This window comes from Thermobia domestica, unplaced genomic scaffold, assembly GCF_964235325.1.
Source record: "Thermobia domestica unplaced genomic scaffold, izTheDome1.hap1.1 HAP1_SCAFFOLD_1497, whole genome shotgun sequence".
NCBI classification, from domain to species: Eukaryota; Metazoa; Arthropoda; class Insecta; order Zygentoma; family Lepismatidae; genus Thermobia; species Thermobia domestica.
The window spans coordinates 14,275-20,173 of record NW_027657207.1 but is presented as its reverse complement, the minus strand read 5'-3'; positions in this window follow the sequence as shown (position 1 = coordinate 20,173).

The following is a 5,899-nucleotide window of genomic DNA, read 5'->3' as shown; positions in this document are numbered from 1 at the left end:
TTGAATATACACATGCTTCGCACAGGGGCTGTATTTGGAAGTCAATGCCTGTGGGAGTATCACCATTGATCTCAGTGACCGCGAAAACTATGGATTTGATACTAATATCAGTCATTTTGGGCTATTTTTTACATGTCTCGGTATCCACTACCCGCTGACTCCCGGCCCGCATACTTGCAAGTCATCGCTAATGGAAGTGTCACCATTGATTTCAACGACCGCGAAAACTATGGATTTGACACTAATATCGGTCATTTTGGATTACTTTTATACGTCTTGGTATCTCACCCCCCCCCCTCCGGTGACCCCCGGCCCGAAGCCGAATAGAGTGGATTTGGAAGTTAATGCGACTGGAGTTTCACCATTGATTTCAAGTGATAGAGTGTTGGCTTCGCATTCGGGAAGTCGTGGCTTCGATTCCTGCTGCTTACCATCCTGACTGAGGTTTTCAAGGGTTTCCCTCAGTCCTACCAGGCAAATACCGGGATGGCACCTACTAAACAGACCCTGGCCGATACCTTCCCAAATCCTTTCCATTGTTAATGTTGTTGGTGTTAAATAAATAAATAAATATCGGTCATTTTCTACTACTTTTACATGTCCCGGTAAATGCTATCTTGAGACCACCCTGGTTCGAATTTCGACAAAAACGTTTAACTCTGGTCTGGAACCTGGACCAAGGTATTCGTGACTAACATTTGGTAACTCTCGGTCAATTTGTCTGGTTCCCAAGCCGGTTCCGGTAAACGTCCCCCTGAGAACCCACTGTTTCGAAATTTGAAAAAAAAACGCTTCGTCTCTATCTGGGGCCTGGGCCAGGTACCCCTGACCAAAATTTGGTAACTCTCGGTTCACTCGTCTGGTCCCCAGGCCGCACACAGACAGACAGACAGACAAACATACAAACAAACTCTTTATTTTATTTATATTAGAAGATAGTTTACAAGACAGTATTCAGTATGTACTTTTTATAATAATTGAGGCCATAACGGAAGGAAAATTGTTATATTTGAATAAACAGGAGAAGAACGCAAATATTGCAAAATCTTTTTCAATACTTTTTTTTTATTATTTTGCTCGAAATTTCTTCATAGTTTATTAAAATACTTGCCAACATATCCTCATTTTATTGTCCTAACAAACCAATATATGTTGATAGTAAAGTAGTTTAGATTGATCGAGCTCCTGGGCCTTCAGAATTTCATGTCACCCCCCCCCCCCCGTTACGAAATCCTGGCTAAACGAACCAATATATGTTCCAGTAAAATAGTTTAGAGTGATCGAGCCCCTTTTGTGATGACCACAGTATTTCATGTCACGGACCCCCCCCCCCCTTCACGAAATCCTGGCTACGTGCCTGGTGGGAACCCGATCTACCTTTACAATGTGATAAGATGCGTTATCCATGACTATCACGCAGTTGGGTTCTAGATGTGGAAGTATGTTTTGAAACCAAGGTAACATTTTACCTTTACTGGTTGGGTTCTTAAGTCCAGTGGAGAGTCCAGAAAGAAAGGCTTGTTTACTAGAATTCAGTTTCATCTACCATTACTCTTGACACGGTATGAGAAACATTTACCCGTGTCTCATCAAGATAGTAGATTTTCCTACCCGCTGCTCTGTACTTCTTAATTAAACGGAGATATTTTTTCCTCCATAATACTATGGCATCCCTATCTACTACAACAGATCTTTTATTGCGCTATACATATTTGAATTTTATTATTTTCAACAGTCTATGGAGAATTGAGTGAGAAAAGCAGGGCACTTCATCATCGGTATTTATAGCTATCAGAATTTTATTTAACGTTGACAATTCATTACGGGAAAAGGCCTGGTGTACCTTTGATCGAATTGCCGATTTCGTGAAGTCGTCATAGTTTTCCGAGAGGGGAAATACTTGTACGCGTATTTTTGGGACTTAATTTATTTCCATTAAATTTAGCCTCCCGCCTACTTCTATGAACAGTTGCCTTTCCTACACTTATCTGTTTCCCAGTCATGTCGGCGAATTCTTCAACAGTTAAATTAGGGTGTTGTTCTCTTAAAGCATGGAATATATTCAAAATGCAACGCTTCTCACTACTTCATAACGCTTTCCCGGGCTCATGTTTTATAACAGAATTAGTGTAAGCATCATGAATTGTCGCTTCACAAAGCACTAAATACGCAATTATTTACAATCTAATATGGACTAAAATTTGTTTCACATAATGTAAACTATACAAAATATGATAGATGCAAAATACAATTTAATATGCACTAATTTCATCGACACTATATATAATATAGTTACCACACACGCTAAATTCATACAATATTTGCACAGGTCGACAGTCTGCGCACTCAGACAGCCAGATTATCTTCCTTGAAATTGTAAATAAAGATAGAATGTCGACAGGATTGGTTTGTTTTCTCTCCCGATTCTTAAGTGAAACAATGATGGAAATTAACTATATAACGAATTAGTTCTTATTTCTAGAAATGCAATTTAATAAATAGGAAAATGAAATGAAATGAAATCTTTAAGTTTAACGTCCCACGGTTATGCCGGTTAGGCTAAAGGAGACGGTGATAATGAGAAACGAGTGAAATGGTGGAATGAAGAAAGTGGGAGGAAACGGGAGAACACCGAAAAAACCCAGATCACGGTGTTTGTCCCCCACAAAGTCCACACGGCGCGAGCTGGGGTCGAGCCATGGCCCCCAAGCACCGGAGGTGAACGCTCTACCACTGAGCCACCGCGCTCCTTAATAAATAGGACTAAAGCCAAAACTTTAATACATAAATAGTAAAAAATACTTAATACATAAATAGTAAAAAATACTTTTCTTAAAGACAAAAATTAAAAACAGTAATTGTTTGTTATTCGGGGCTGACAGGTAAAAACAGCAGCGCGTTCTCATCATCAGGTGCGAGCGAATTTACGTACGAATTTAGTGTGTACACGATTCTGCTTATTAGAAAAGCTTCCCTCCCTGTGAAGGTCAACGGCTTGCTTTCCCCTCCGTACTGGAGAGTGGTGGGAGGAAGGGGAGTTTCCAATCAGGTTGCCTGGAATAGATAATAAAATTTCGTTTCTTTTAGAAATTCCGTAATTTCGGAGAACAGGCTTCAGTCCGAAAGACATCTCCACTCTAACCCGTTTCGCAAATCCGTTATTGCTGGTAATTAGTAACAATTTAAAACAATGAAATGAAATCAACCAGGAATCACAGTACACGCACTATCTCTACATTCACAGATGGAGTTAAGAACTTTTGTCGGAATGGTCGAATGCGGGACTGAATCCCGGATTTCCCAATAGAAGCGGAAAAGCTAACCCACTCATTCATGTTTGTTGTGCTTGACTTAAATGTAAGGGAAAGTTCCGTAATGACATGTTGAATTCTTGTTAAAAATTCAGAAACCTTCAGGACTGGGTAAACCGTGATGGTGCATATATATTCCAGAGCCTTGAAAACCAAACGCTCAGATGAACAGTATTACACATATGATCCATGAACAGAAAATTCAGTACTTTCCTGACTCTAAACAAGCTTAAGGAACTGTCAGTGCATTACAGAATTTGGGACTTGACCGATTTTGCAAGTCCGAAGCACTTGATAGGTGGTAACAAAATATTACGTATGTAATAAATGAATAGAAAATACATTTTCAACATTTCTGTTCCATTTCAAAGAAGTTTCTGTAGGGGTAGCAAAGGTGGAAGCAAGAGGTGCATTAACAAATTAGGTAATTTTTGAGCGTCCCATACAAAGATTGCATTTTTTCAGTCTTTTAAAGTAATACGTTGAATTGTAATAAAACAATGATTATTTTTCATTGTTACTCTAGTACGAATGTTTATGAAAGTCTCGGAATCAGACATAATAAACTTATAGGCTATAACAGATTGACGAGAGAATGATATTTATTTATGCATTTAACGATCACCAGATAAAGCTCAGAGGCTATTTTATACTGGATATCTAACAACATGGAAAGGATTTGGGAAGGTATCAGCCAGGGCCTGTTTTAGTGGGTACCATCCCGGAATTTGCCTGGTAGGACTGAGGGAAACACTGGAAAACCCCAGTGAGGATGGTCGGCACCGGAAATCGAACCCATGACCTCCCTAATGCGAAGCCAACGTTGTATCACTTGATATACGTAATGAACAAAGAGAAGAACATGTTATTTTTGAGAAGGCTACGGCGTCGAAACTTAAATTTGTTTTGTGCGTTTGTTCAGTAAATATATTATCTTCCCGATGTGTTTTGTTTGAACTCACACACATAGTACAATAAATTCTGTATGTCATGTAAGAGTTTATCCTTGTTTTTGTATTTTTAATTCACAATAAAAAATATTGCTTATAACGCATATGAATGTTAAAACTTAACTGCAACTTATTATATACATGGATTATTTTTTTTGGGATTCATAATAAAAATGTGTTAAGAATTAAAATTGTTGGAAATATGCTTTCGAAATTCATGTTTATTTTCGAGGTTTAGTATTATTATCTGCATCCACTACTACTTAAATGAGTTTTTGTATCGTAGAGAAGCGAAACAAAACCTGCTTTATCAATTTAAAGCAGAATTTGGGGGGGAAAAGTCCAAAATTTCCCAAGCAAAAAAGCAAAGCAGAAAAAACCGAGTCTCCCCAATTAAAAAAAAAAAAAGTTTTTTTTCCGGACCCTTGTATCTCTATTTGGGATTGAAATAAGTTAACGACTAGCAATCAATTCAAAATTCAAGCCCATACTTTCACTTAAATGGCATAATTAACATTTAATATTAATTCCTAATGTTTTATTTCAGTTCGTGACTTGTATTACGCGAGAAGAAAGATTTGACATCAATAAAAAAAAAAATCAAAAATGATTTTTTTTAAAAAAAAATCATGATTTTTTTCCACCCTGCTTCTAACCATGGCATTGCAGATCCTATTCGCTCCAAGTTTTTGTTTCAAATACCCAAATTTGCGGTTGCACTGGCTAAACGAGTGTCCACGCTAGAGACCTGCACGGGCCGAATTTTTCGGCCCGAGCCCAATCCAGCCCGAACGTAGCTAGGCCCGAAAAGTTTTGGAGATTTTCGGCCCGACCCCGGCCCGATAAATTTCTAAAAAAATTAGCTTGAGCCCCAATCTTTCTCAAAATTTAGTACTAAATTTGACCTAACCCTTAGAAACATTTTCTAAACTCTGGTTCACAACTTGACGCTTGCCTCCCGAATGGTACCATTGCCTCCTAGAACTTTGCCTGTCATCGAGAGGACAAAAACTCCATTCCCTGTAACAAAAATCTAACTTAATTGATTTTTAGCATAAAGTGAAGATGGCAATATTGTTTAGCGACAGGCAAAACATTCCCATCCCTTATTTTTATATTTTGAGTTCAGTGAAGGTCAAGGTCAGAGCTCAATTTACCGCATAATGCCTGCAATCCTCTATAGTGAAAGTGGAGCCGCTAAAGCAACACAAACTGTAAATAGCTAGTGCATTCTTTGTAACATTTTTCACGGACACACTTCTTCAATGTTTGGCTTTATTCCAATTATCGTTTAACGAAAGTCAATAATTATTAAAGAATTGCAATTGATCGGCCCCAGCCCAACCCGACCTGAACAGAAATCAGTGTCGGCCAGCCCAAGTCCGGCCCGGCCTAAAGAAATAAGTGTCGGCCCGCCCAAGCCAGGCCCGGTCCAAAGAAATAGCAGAGTCGGCCCGCCCAAGCCCGGCCCGTGCAGGTCTCTGGTCCACGAATATGATACAGGGGCGGATCTAGGGGGGGAGCGATGCTCCCCCCAGAAGAGGAAACTTTCTTATTTAATATATATAAATAAAACCCATCCCAGTTTGAAGCTATAAAAAGTAGCTCTAAGTAATAGTATGACAACCCACTCCCCCC